General features: G+C 34.7%; 2 pseudogenes; both read left to right on the top strand.

Moving 5' to 3' along the window:
- The first annotated feature begins 280 nt into the window (after positions 1-280).
- Positions 281-934, top strand: LOC149580171 (oligoribonuclease pseudogene; annotated as a pseudogene).
- An 8566-nt stretch (positions 935-9500) lies between these two features.
- Positions 9501-10273, top strand: LOC149580170 (oligoribonuclease pseudogene; annotated as a pseudogene).
- Positions 10274-14571: the final 4298 nt, after the last annotated feature.

The raw sequence follows: 14571 nt of genomic DNA, 5'->3' as shown, positions 1-14571 counted from the left end.
ACTAGAAGTTTTAAAAATATTTTTTGAGACTCACAATCTACCATTAGCATAGGCACGAGTTCCTTCCAAGCATTATAATCTTAGTAAGAGTGAGACTAAGAAGACCTGGGGTTCAAGTAAGATCTTAGAAGGAATATACTTGTTAACTCATGAGATGGCATGCTTTGTGAAGAAGAAGCCATTCGAGGGTTGGGGTGAGATGATGTGAAATTTGGGTTCTAGTTGTCTGCTATTGATAGTTCACACACTCACCTCAACTCTAGTGGTTTTGGTAGTTTCAATGGATAGAACAAATAGGAATTTCTCAAACGTGTTTCCTGAATCTACAGAGAAGAGGGATAGGAATGGAAAGAACACTTCTTCACACTCATTCCCTCCACCACTTAGATGCCCTCTTGTATGGATTTCCTTGGAAATGATAGGTTTGGATGTTGAGAAGGACAAAATTTTGGAGATTTCTTGTATCATTACCAATGGAATTTTTTTTGAAATGGTTAAGGGTCCAGATCTAATAATACATCAACTTGAGGAATATTTGGTAAATATGGGTGAATGGTGTCAAGAGCATCATAGTGCAAGTGGACTTGTTGAAGATGTCCGAAAAAGTGAAGTGATAGAAAAGGATGTTGAGAAATAGGTTTTGGATTTTTTTATGAAGCACACAGGTCCTGTATAGCCGCTTCTTGTTGGGGATTTAGTCTATATGGATTTGTTCCTTAGGAAGTACATGTCATTCTTACCTGATGCATTTTCACATGTGCTTGTTGATTTTAGTAGTATCAAGGCACTATGTTGTCTCTGGTATCCAAAAGATGCAAAAACAACTCTCGCTAAAAAAACATATCGGGTCTATAAAGATATTAAAGAAAAAAAAAAAGAGCAGCCCATGAATATGAAAGTGAGAAGTAGCCCACACAAAAAACCAAGGGAATAGTATGCAACGAGAAGCCACATTTTAAAAGGAGGTAGAGGAGCTCACACAAGGAGAATAAGGAGCTTGTAGAGTTTTAAAAAGAATGCCCACGTCAAGGCAATCAATGCCATTAAGAGTCCAGTTAGTGGCATGTAAAGGAGGTATTCACACAAGCATGAAGATGCCCCTTGCAAGTAATACCATGATGGAAGAGGTAGTGACATTTTAAAGAGGCTACATATAACTTGAGAAAGTAGTAGACATAGAGGAATCCATGCAGCCATGAAAGATGAGCAGGCCCACACAAGAGAGAATACGTGGAACAGGGGAGGTTCACGCCAAAGTGCAAGATTGCTAGTGAGTGTGGACCAACACCATAGAATCATGGAGCCACCTTTGAAGGTGATTCATGCCAAATGGAGGAAGCCACCCTCTAAATAGGGAGAACTCCATAAAGGAACTGACATAATGGAACACCCTTCTACATATTTTGAATAGATTCTAGTGCACTAAAATGAAGAAGATGATCCTAGGGTTAGCCACCTATGATAAAATTGATTAGGTGGCTCAAAAAAACTTCAAAGAAGTGGGACACCATGTTATGCGTTAACTCCAAAGACAAAAGGAGATGATGCTATAATGTTGGTAGTGTCACAATTTACTTCAAGTCGGATTTCAATGGGATTGATTCAAGTAGGGAACGCAAATAGGTTATAGGCTTGTAAGTTTGGAGATTCACGCGCTAGTCAACTAAAAATCTCAAATAGAAAGAAGAAAAGCATTATCTTTACTAAGAAACATCATCGGCTATTGCGATAGCTACAAAGTGCATTGTTTGTTTCAAACATTGCATTGACATACACAAGGGGAAAGTTAAAAAAATTGTTGGATCATCATTACATGATTCAAATGGAGAAAGCTCAACATTGATTACTAATTTTGAGTCTAAAATGTTTATCCCACATTAGCCGAGTGGGTATTCCTTTTGTTTTTTAAATGCTACCACACACAATAATTAAGTGTCTTCAAGAAAATAGGTTTTTGCAAGCCATAGCTTGCGTGGTGGGCCCAACTTAGCTATTGACAGATGAAGGCACCCAAGAGAACTTTGAAATGAGCATGCAAAAAAGAGTAAATAGAAAAGTCACTCGAAAAGCTAGAAATGTTTTCTAAAAAAGTGAAATTTCTAGTGGTCACCATGTTGCCACCAAAAAATGGCAAGATTTTCTAGCAAGTGACATGGTGACTTGCCAAAAAATCATAAATTCGGCCTCAAAAATCTAAGACTCGACAACAACAATGTGGCAAAATGACCATTTGACAAGTGGCAACCAAAAATAAGTTGTGAATGACTCACCTAAGGTGGCAACTCAAGAACCAATCATTGAAAGACACATGGTGATGAATTCTTGTAAGCAGTGATGTGATGGCATGGAATCTTGGGCAACTAGATCATGCCATGTGGCAGATTTGATGATGATCATTATGTCACTAGAGGAAAGTTGCACACTAGTTAACATGGCAACATAGTGACCATTGAGGTGGCACGATGATGTGGAACTAGTTGTGTAGGAAATGAGCCAATCTGGTGATGACATGTGTCAAGGTTGGTCAAACTAGGTTTGACCTAGATTGAAAAGGAAGTGAAAATTTAGAAGTTTCAAATAAAAAAAATATTTTTTATTCCTTCTCAGAGGTTTCATGTGTCAAGTCTAAACTTTTTAAAATAATTTTAGATTTTATTCTATAGTTTTTACTATTGAAAAGTTAAAAATTATGCAATATAGTGCTATGAAGGTCATGAACGAAAGCCTAGATTTTTAGAGGTGCATAACTAGGGAAAAATTTATCCAAAATATACACTCTAATATATTGTTGGAACTAGGATGATCTAAATTTTTTGAATCTGAGGTTAGAATTTGTGTAGGTGCTCACTGGTTCCAGTTATAAAAATTTTTTTATTCCTAAGGCATTCTCAGTAGAATGAGCAGATTTCATCATGGAGCATCGAAATTGGTTAGAGGGAAGATCTGAGAGCTCGTTGAATCTTGGGTATGGAGAAAAATGATTTTGAAAAGTTTATTTTACCTATTGAGGTCATATAACTAATTTTTTCTTTTGCCTTTAGTTTCAAATTGAGCATCAAAATCAACTATCTTTTCCACCAAATATCTAAGATTCTTTATGTCTTTAAGAGCCAAAATGATGGGGATTTGATTTGTGGTTACAGAGAGAGGATAGAGAGAGGTTTTTCAACTTCTTGGGAAAGAATTCTAAGGGGACACTTGTCATATTTTAACCAAATCCAAGATTTCTTTCCTTCTATATAATTATTTTTCTTTCTTTTTGTAAGGGTTGGTTCCAATTTTGAGAAAAAAATTGACTCACTACTGAGACACCATTCTTTTAGCAATTTCTCTTGTATGAATAGCAGTAATGAAGAAAACATAGATAGTTCAAATCTTTTAGGTGTTTCTATATTTTAATTTCAGGCATATGAATGTATTATTTTAAGGAAATCAATACAAAGAACAACAGGTGTCGAGTTTCATCTTAAATCTTGTCTCCTTTATCAATAATCTTCAATATTTTATGATCTCTGAACAAAGAGCTTAGGTCATAGTTGCAGTCCCTTAAGGCTATATGTTGTTTCTTTTTTTCTTATAATTCAATGAGTTATCTAAATGATTCAAGGAAATCAACAAGGTTGCAAGTTTATTGATGAGGATATCAAGTAAGAATGAGACTTAGATTGAACATAGATGTCTATTTACAAGGTGAATGGATAGATCAAATATCTAAAGATACAAATATGTCTCAGGTATCCATACGTATGTGATTGATTCATGGAATTTTCCAATAGATAAGGCACTAATCAGCTACAGGATCATTAGTTCTTACTGGTGCATATTTGGGGTGTTGTTGAATTCAACATTATTAATCAAATGCTTTTTCCCTTTTCATATTGAAGAGCTAAAAAGTTTAACCCTCACTTAGCTTACTAGTTTGATGAGTTATGTTATTAGCAATTTCATGCTTGTGATTTCATGGTTAAGTATAGAAGATTTAGGGGTTTAATCTATTATTATAGATCTTGATTAGGCTCATTGCACTGGTTACATAATCAGATCATAAGAGGTTCACCTGCCTAGGTTTTGCAAAGCCTAAAGTAGAAGAAGGGTCTAGCCTTATAGTTGGCCTATGTTCTTGGTGAACTGTGTCCATTATAGGAGATAGCTATCCATAGATGTATTCTTGCCTTGTATACTTGGCTATTCAAACTCTGTTAAATCAGGAGCCAACAAAATGGGAGTTAGCTACCCCTAGATATGTCTAGTTCTCATCGGGGTAATTTGAAACCAAAAATGTTTTAAAACACCAACAAAATGGTGACTATGCTGGGGATCTATGAAGGAATTCATTAATAATAAGTTGGAAATCTCTTATATATTGTGCATATTCAGTTTTGTATGCAACGTTTTGTGTACCCCAGTTATGTTTTATCCATTTGTAGTAGCAGCTTTGAGGTTGAATGCAAATTGTGTTTTTAAGAGTGTTCATCTTTAGTCAACTCAACCAGTTGTTGTTTTCAAAGTAGTGTTGTAATCTTAGAGTCAGAATTGATCAAAAATAGTTTCTCTCTTTGAAATGTTTAAAGATTTGCAAATCCCATAAGTTGAAAGTTCAATTCAGATTTGTCACACTACAAATCATGTCTTAAATCTTTCTCACAATTGTGAGTGGTAACTCTCTAATAAATCTTTGCAGTAGTGTAGATTGGTTACATCTAAATGTTTTTAGAACATTTCAACTGAATTGTGTAGATCTAAAAGTTGATGATAAGTTGTAAGGAAGAAGAGAGGATATGTGAGTTCTTGACTAATGAGTTTTAAAGTGTTGTGTTGATCTACTATTATAATAAATTCAAATGTTGAAATGAGTCACAGTTGTGATTTCACTTTTTTCTGTTCAAGGAGATGGCAGCTCTACAAGGATTTAATTAGTGGTGTGAAGAATTGAGATCAATGCTTTCATGCGACAACACTAAAGGTATTTTACACTTTCACGTGATTCCTTTTCCATGAAAATAAGTTCTACATATGTGTTCTCCATCAAGTGGTATTTTCAGCACTAAGAGGAGGAGAATAGTTTGATAAGTTTCATACAGTTCATTTGATTGAGTGTCAGCTTCTTGTATAAAGTTTGTAAATTGTATTTGAAGAGATTTATTTGGTAGAAGGTTGTATAGATCCACTACAAGTTGTGAATCTAAGATTTATTATTGGTGAATGAGTTTTAAGTTTGTGAGAAATGTCAAGTTTCCTTTCATCTAGTATGCAAACTATCAATGAAATTTCAAGATCTTTTTCTACCAAGAGATATATGCCATTAAATTTCAATGACATTCATGGTTTCTTGAACCCTATGCCATATAACCTCAGAAAGTATTTACCTAAGTTCAATGGGAACCATGAAAACTCAACCAATCATCATGTTCAAATATTTAGTGATTTTATTGGTGATTTCAAGATTGCTCATGAAGATGTGCATATGAAGTTGTTTGTTCAAACTCTAGAAGGTGATGCTAGGGATTGATTTTCCTTTCTATCTACATGCTCAATTTCATCTTGGGATGAATTAATTTCAGCCTTCATGAAGCAGTTTGGGGAAAGAATAAGCATTTCTAATTATTTTAATAAGTTCTTGAAAATTCAAATCAGTAATAGTGAGTTAGTTCTTGAATTTAATATTAGATTTGCAAAAGTTTTGAACGAAATTCTTGAAAATTATAAGCCAGATGATCAAGTGTGTTTAGTGGTTTATCTTGGTGCATTTGATAAGAAGATGAGTTACTTATTGAGAGATAAAGAGCCCAAGACTTTGCATCAAGCATTCATGATGGCAATAGAGATTGAGAATAACATAAAATATGGCTTAACCCAAAGTCACTTCTCTAGGAATGTTTGTCAGCAAGATGAGGTGCAAAGGAAGAATCAATGTCATAAAGAGTGTTCAATTTCATATCAGAAAATAAGTACCCCTATTGTTGTAAATAATATTGTTGAAGTTTCATAATTAAAAACATGTGTAGATGAAGATTCTTTGTTGCAAAGAGGAGTTGATTCTCTCCTTGTTGAAAATAGTGCATGTGTTTATAATATCACAACAATAGATGAAAAAATTACTTCACTTGACCAGTTAAATATGCAAGAAATACATTCAGTTGTTTCTTCTCCTATTGATAGTATGCCTCTTGTTGAGAATGTTGTAAACTTTGAAGTTGAAGGATATTCATCTCAATATGCAGAAGAAGAAGCTAAAAGTGATCTTTCAAGTGATGAAGGTGAACTTGTTGATCTAATATATTATGAAGAAGCATCATGTGAAGACAATGATGAGAGTTGTTACTTGAGTCAAGAAGAGGACAGTGCTAGTACATGTTTGTCTTCACATGAATCAGATGCAAATTGGGAAGAAGAAAGAAATGATGAAAGTTGTCACTCTTATGCTAGTAGAGATATGAGTTCTTTTCTTAAATCTGAAAGTGAATTTCTAATTCAGATTTATGTGAATCAGCTTGAGGTTGAAAGGTATGAAGATGAGTTGTCTACACAATATGAGGATAAAAATATTGTTTATAGAGATAAATTGATTAGTTGTGTAGAAGAACATCTTGAAGATATATGCAGTAGTAATCAACATACAAATGATTTTGAGATTAATGCATTAGCACCTAAAGATGATTGGTTTGCAAGACATTTGAATCACCTTCATGAAGGCAATGAAAGCAATTTTGATATATTTTCTACATGCTTCGTGTATGAAGTAGATGGTGAGTCTTCATGTAGTTATGTTTTTTCTTCACATGCTAAAAATCCCCATGAAGATGAAATGGGTAGTGGTTTTAAAGTATACACTAACACTTTATATGATAAAGATCCTGATGATGATCAGCCTATAATTTGTCAAGATGTTCAAAAAGGATCACTACATGGAGTTATCAACCCATTGTTTGAAGAAGACATGGAAGTTTTAGATTTAGTTGAGAATGAGTTTAATGATGATACATTGTCTTACTACTATAGTAAATTAGATTATTGTTCTTCTAGATGTGACAGTGAAAATGATGATGAGATTGCATCATATGAGATTGATAACAAGGTGTTGGGTGAAGTTATTTTTGAAAATCAGCATGCACCTTGTAAGGAGTTTTATTATGAACATTCTAATCAGATGACTAATTCATCTGCTGATTTCAAAGAGTCATTTGAAGATTCTAGATTAGTTTCAAACTATGACATTGATGATATGTGTGAGTATAAACCTAATTGCTCCTTTGAGTACCATCCAGTTATGCCTAAAGATGCATATTTTCAAGGCATGTGTGACTTTTTCCCCCATGTTGAATATGATATCTTCATATTCAAGACTAATAGTGTGCATGATTCATTAAATGAAGAAGATTTTTGGTTTGAGTCTAATATGTTTGAGCATGCTGATTAGAACTTTCATAATGAGCAAGTGGTTAAAAGTGAAGCTAGTTTTTGTATGCACTATGAAAGTGAAGGGGTAGATTTCATTTTGCCAAGTGATTTGTTCCATTATGCTAATCTAATTGGTGAAACTAATAGGAGAGATGTTTCTAGTTTACCTCATGAGAATGCAAATGAAAATCAAATTTATAACAAAGGTAAAAAATTATGTTGAAGTTCAATGACCCGTGGTCATCGTGTGTACATAGTAGGTGGTAGTTTCTTATTTTCAATAAAGCTATTTGAGAGAAGGTTTTTTTGTTTCAAGAATGATCTGCTTCTTCTAGAGATGTGAATCATTGCCATGCCTACAAGGAACATGCATCCCCAAATAGAGCCACTATTGGTGCTCAAAATTGTAGCCTCAATTTTGAGTACCATTGAGAAATCAAGTCCATAAATATTTTTTTGACGTATGTGTACCTAGCTACCCATTTGAGGCCTAAGAGGTGTTTAATGTTTCTAACACCTTCCATTCAACATATCCACTTGTTTCATGAACTTAAATTGTCATTCTGAGTTATTTTGTGAAGTCTTGTTTTGAGCAATTGTCAATTCTACATTTTCACCTGTGTCAAATAGTGATAGGAGGCCATGTTTGTAAGTGAATATCTCACACCCGCTAATTTTTCATGACTCACCACTTCAAGAGTATTTGGTTTACATATCCAAGAACCTATCTTTTAGATTTTGAGTCGTTTCAAGTCTGTTTAATAGTATTTGCAAATTGTACAAAATTCTGGAAGGCCCTATTTGACTTGTTATAATTTTGACCTAGTTGAGCAAAATGGGAAATTTCCTTTTGCATTGCATTGTAGAGGTTAGAGACTTGCTATGCTTCAATTTTGAGCTTATGAAAAATTCATTTAATCAATTTTCAAACATGATTCCAAATGCAAGTTGTAACTTTTTACTGGTGTCAAGAAGTGTAGATTTGTTGAAACCTCTATTCATGATGTCATAATTTTGATCCCATGATTGGTAAGATCAAACAAATTATACCATTATGTTGTACTCCAAAAATACTTCAAGTGTGCCAATTTTCAAGACTTGACGAATCTATCTGCACACTTTTCCAGGTCAATTCCATTTGCAAAAAATGATTTTCTAACATTGTTTCCAATCTGCAAATATCAAGTAGCCCACCTTGACCACTCGCCATTTGGGCACAGTTACTCACCATGAGCCCAAATCATAGATTAATACTCTCCTCATGGAAATGAACTAATGTACCAATTTTTGTTTCCCCAAGTGTCAGTTTACCCTGTTTTCATAGCCAAATCCAAACAATTTATTATTTTCTGACATGTTTTCTTGCAAGCAATTCTAAGAAGGCAACTTTGACAGTCAATATCTTTTGACTGTGAATTCATCATAAGATGAGAATCAACAAGGTAGGAGTATGTGGAACAAATAATTAGTGTGCTAGTTTTTAGAGCCCAACCAAGTGTTCTAGTCAGTTTTTAAAGCTAGTCAAAGGACTTCCTGATGCAAAATTGATAGTTTGCAAAAAAGATATAAAATGAGCTTCAAATTCGCTTTCAGTGGTCGAATTTGTTTCAAATCAGTGCCAAAGGGTGAATGAGTCAGTTTTGCAGTTTAGGCATTTGAAATAAAAATAAAAATTAGTCAAACACACTTTGGGGGCTTGACTAATGGCATAAGATGGAATAGAAATGTGAAGGTATGGACATGTAAGTTGTAGCGAAATCTTCATTTCTCGAGGAGTCAAAACATGAAAATAATCCTAGCCATCATGATGCTCTAGCTGAGATACTAGAATTTTTTAAATTAGTTTGTGAGACTTGCAATCTACCATTAACACATGAATGGTTTCCTTATAAGCATTATAATCTTAGTAAGAGTGAGACTAAGAAGACCTGGGGTTCAAGTAAGAGCTTAGAAGGAATATACTTGTCAACTCATGAGATGGCATGCTTTGTGAAGAAGAAGCCATTGAGGGTTAGGGCGAGATGATGTGAAATTTTGGTTCCATTTGTCTACTATTGATAGTTCACACTCTCACCTTGACTCTAGTGGTTTGGGTAGTTTCAATGGATAGAACAATTAGGAATTTCTCAAACATGTCACTTGAATCTGCAGAGAAGAGGGACAAGAATGGAAAGAACACTTCCCCACACTCATTCCCTCTGCCACTTAGATGCCCTCTCATATGGATTGACTTGGAAATGATAGGTTTGGATGTTGAGAAGGAAAAAATTTTGGAGATTGCTTGTATCATTGCCGATGGAATTTTCTTTGAAATGGTTGAGGGTCCAGATCTAATAATACATGGCCTTGAGAAATATTTGGAAAATATGAGTGAATGGTGTCAAAAGCACCATAGTGCAAGTGGACTTGTTGAAGATGTCTAGAAAAGGATGCTAAGTAATAGGTTTTGGAATTTGTTAAGAAGCACATAGGTCCTTCACAGTCGCTTCTTGTTGGGTATTCAGTCTATATGGATTTCATGTTCCTTAGGAAGTACATGCCACTCTTAGCTGATGCATTTTCACACGTGCTTGTTGATTTTAGTAGTATCAAAGCATTATTCTATCACTAGTATCCAAAAGATGCAGAAAGAGCTCCTGCTAAAAAAAAACATTGGGCCCATAAAGATATTAAAGAAAAAAAAGAGCAACCGACCAATATGAAAGTGAGAAGCAGCCCATGCAAGAAAAAAAGGACACAATATGCAAGGAGAAGCTGCATGTTGAAAGGAGGTAGAGGAGCTCACACAAGGAGAACATGGAGCTTGAGGAGTTTAAAAAAGAATGCCCACATCAAGGCAGTCAATGCCACAGAGACTCCAGTCAGTGGAAAATGAAGGAGGTATTCACATAAGCATTAAGAAGCCCCTTGCAAGTAATACCATGATGGAAGAGGCAATGACATTTGAAAGAAGCTACATAGAACTTAAGAAGGTAGAAAACATGGAGGAATCCATGCAGCCATGAAAAATGAGCAAGCCCACACAGGAAAGAATATGTGGAATAGGTGAGGTTCATGCCAAAGTGCAGGATTGTTAGTGAGTATGGACCAACACCACAAAATCATGGAGCTGCCTTTGAAGGTGATTTATGCCAAATAGAAAAAGCTAGAAAACATGGAGGAATCCATGCAGCCATGAAAAATGAGCAAGCCCACACAGGAAAGAATATGTGGAATAGGTGAGGTTCATGCCAAAGTGCAGGATTGTTAGTGAGTATGGACCAACACCACAAAATCATGGAGCTCCCTTTGAAGGTGATTTATGCCAAATAGACAAAGCTACCTTGTAAATAGGGAGAACTCCATAAAGGAGTCGACATAAAAAAATACCCTTCTCCATATTTTGAACAAATTCCAGTGCACTAAAATGAAGAAGATGATCCTTGGCTTAGCCGCCTATGATCAAATCGATTAGGTGGCTCAACAAAACTTCAAAGAAGTGGGACACCATGTTATGTGTTAACTCCAAAGAAAAATTGAGATGATGTTGTAATGTTAGTAGTGCCACAATTTACTTCAAGTCACCTTTCAATGGGATGAATTCAAGTAGCAAGGGAAAATGGATTGTAGGCTTATAAGTTTGGAGATTCACATGCTAGTTGACTAACAATCTCAAATAGAAAGAAGAAGAGCATTGTCTCTACTAAGAAGCATCATCAGCTATTGCAATAGCTACAAAGAGCATTATTCATTTCTAACCTTGCATTGACATACACAAGGGGAACATTAAAAAAATTGTTGGATCAACATTACATGATTCAAATGGAGAAATCTCAACATTGATTACTAATTTTGAGTTAGAAATATTTATCCCACATTCATTGGGTGGGTGTTCTTTTTGTTTTTTAAATGCTACCACACACAATAATAAAATGTCTTCAAGACAACAAGTTTTTGCAAGTTGTAGCTTGCATGGTGGGCCTAACTTAGTCGTTGACAAATGGAGGCGCCTAGGAGAACTTTTAAATGAGCACACAAAATGGAGTAAATGGAAAAATCACCAGAAAAGCTAGAAATGTTTGCCAGAAAAGTGGACATTTTTGGTGGTCTCCATGTTACCACCACAAAATGGCAAGATTTTCTAGCAAGCAACATGGTGACTTCCTAGAAAATCACAAATGTGGCCCATAAAACCTAATACATAGTAGTAGTGACTTGGAAAAATGACCATCTGACAAGTGGTAGCCAAAAACAACTTGTGAATGACTTAGCTGAGGAGGCAACCTAAGAACCAATCATTGGAAGACATGTGGCAATGGATTCCTATAAGCAGTGATGTGACAATGTGAAATTCTAGGCAACTAGATCATGCCACATGGTAGATCTGATAGAAGTTGTTATGTAACTAAAGGAAAGTTGCACACTGGTTAACATAGAAACATAGTGACTACTGAGGTGGCACAATGATGTCGCACCAACTGTGCAAGAAATGAGCCAATCTAGTGATGACACATGTCAAGGTTGGTCAAACTAGGGTTGGCGATTGAAAAGGGAGTGAAAATTTAGAGGTTTCAAATAAAAAATTTATTTTTTATTCCTTCTCAGAGGTTTCACATGTAGGGTCTAAATTTTTTTAAATAATTTTAGATTTTATTCTATATTTTTAACTTTTGAAAAGTTAAAATTTATGCAATATAATGCTATGAAGGTCATGAATGGGAACCTACATTTTTAGAGGGGCATAATGGGGCAAATTTTATCTAAAATATACACTCCAATATATTGTTGGAATTGAGATGATCTGAATTTTCTAAATTTGAGGTTAGAATTTGGACAAGTGCTCACTGGTTTGAGTTATAAGTGAATTTGTGATTCCGAGAGCATTCTCAGCAAAATGAGCAGATTTCATCATGGAGCATCAAAATTGGTTAGAGGGTAGATTTGAGAGCTTCTTGAATCCTAGGTATGGAGAAAAATGATTTTGAAAAGTTTATTTTACCTATTGAGGTCATATAACTGATTTTTGCTTTTGCCTTTAGTTTCAAATCAGGCATCAAAATCAATTATCTTTTCTACCCAATATTTGAGATTCTTTATGCCTTTAAGAGTCAAAATGTTGAGGATTTGATTTGCAGTTATAGAGAGAAGATAGAGAGAGGTTTTTTAGCTTCTTGGGAAAGAATTCTATGGGGACACTTGTCATATTTTGACCAAATCTAGGATTTCTTTCCTTCTATATAATTCTTTTTCTTTCTCTTTGTAAGGGTTGGTTCCAGTTTTGAGAAAATAATTGACTCACTACTAAGACACCATTCCTTCAGTAATTTCTCTTATATGTATAGAAATAATGAAGAGAACATAGATAGTTCAGATCTTTTAGGTGTCTCTATGTTTTAATTTTAGGCATATGAATGTATTATTTCAAGGAAATCAATACAAAGAACAATAGGTGTTGAGTTTCATCTTAAATCTTGTCTCCTTTATCAATAATCTTCAATGTTCTATGATCTTTGAACAAAGAGCTTAGGTCATAGTTGCAATCCCTTAAGGTTTTATGTTGTTCCATTGTTGCTTATAGTTCAAGGAGTTATGGCAATGCTTCAGGGAAATCAATAGGGTTTCAAGTTTGTTAATGAGGATATTAGGTAAGAATGAGAGTTAGATTGAACATAGATGTCTATTTACAAGGTGAATGGATAGATCAAATATCTAAAGATACGAATATGTCTCAAGTATCCATATGTATGTGATTGATTCATGGAATTTCCCAATAGATAAGGCACTAATCAACTACAAGATCATTAGTTCTTACTGCTGCATATTTGGGGTGTTGCTGAGTTCAACATTATTAATGCTTTTTCCCCTTTCATGTTGAAGAGCTAAAAAGTTTAACCCTCACTTAGCTTACAATTTCATGAGTCATGCTATTAGCTATTTCATGCTTGTGATTTTGTATTTAAGTATAGAAGATTTAGGGGTTTGATCTATTATTCTAGATCTTGATTATGCTCATTGTACTGGTCACATAATCAGATCTTAAGAGGTTCACCCACCTAGGTTTTACAGAGCTTGAAGTAGAAGAAGGGTCTAGCCTTATAGTTGGCCTAGGTTCTTGGTGAATTGTGTCCATTATTGGAGATATCTATCCATAGATGCATTCTTACCTTGCATACCTAGTTATTCAAACTCTATTAAATCAGGAGCCAACACATTACATATATACTAATCCAAAATATAATTCATCAAAGTTGGCTGCAACATAGTTTACCAATAACAATCATAAATTCATCCCAACTATTGGTACTCAAGTTTTGAAGACAAAATCGGTGGGGTTTTCCTACTCAACAACCATTATCAACACTCAGCATCATCATGCTCTCGGTAGACATAGAAGCTCATTTCATACTAATCACTTCCAAGTAATATGAACTTGGTTAGCACTGGTGACTCAATGAACACTACAAAACTAGGCATATAAACTAATCACTTGGTTGACACTACATGGCTCAATCAACACTAACATTGTGATCTTGATATAAATTGAATCACTTGCTTAATACTTCTTGGCTTAGTCAACACTAGATTCACATCACTAACACTACAAACTCGATACACACTGGAGACCATGGTTGACACTGTGCAACTTGGTTGATACTATGAAGCTCAGTTTGCACTGTTACTTATCAACTCAATAGATACTACTCAATGTGAACTAAATATTGATTCTAGAACTTGATAGAAACTATAGAACTCAATAGAACCTGGATTACTCAGTTAACACTATAAAATACAAGATAAGCTCAATAGTTGCTAACCATTTGACTAAGTGTGAGTCACTAATAAAAAAAGTTGACCATAATGTCAATAGTTGTTTGGTGAATGGTTCCTTCCTCCAACATGTCAGGAATACTGAACAAAACTAGAATATCCCAATCATCTAGCTAAGCCATCTAGGTTCCATCAGCCACTAACTCTAGCTATCCATTGTTGTTCATAGTGCCTTCAAAAGGTGATTCATGGTTGCATACTGGAGATATAGGGATGTCTTTGAAAATATGTCTTATAGGACTCTAAGGTTCCATTGGTGGAGACTAAAAATACCCACTATTCTACCCATTGGTGGGGCTAGTTACAATGCTCTCCACATGTAACTATCCTATGGTCATTTCAAATACATTTTTCAAAATAACATAT

The sequence above is a fragment of the Cupressus sempervirens genome, chromosome 1, assembly GCF_028749045.1.
Source record: "Cupressus sempervirens isolate cs-2001-9-10 chromosome 1, ASM2874904v1, whole genome shotgun sequence".
Taxonomy (NCBI): domain Eukaryota; kingdom Viridiplantae; phylum Streptophyta; class Pinopsida; order Cupressales; family Cupressaceae; genus Cupressus; species Cupressus sempervirens.
Note: the sequence above shows the minus strand (reverse complement) of the source record. Positions and strands in the feature narration are given on the sequence as shown.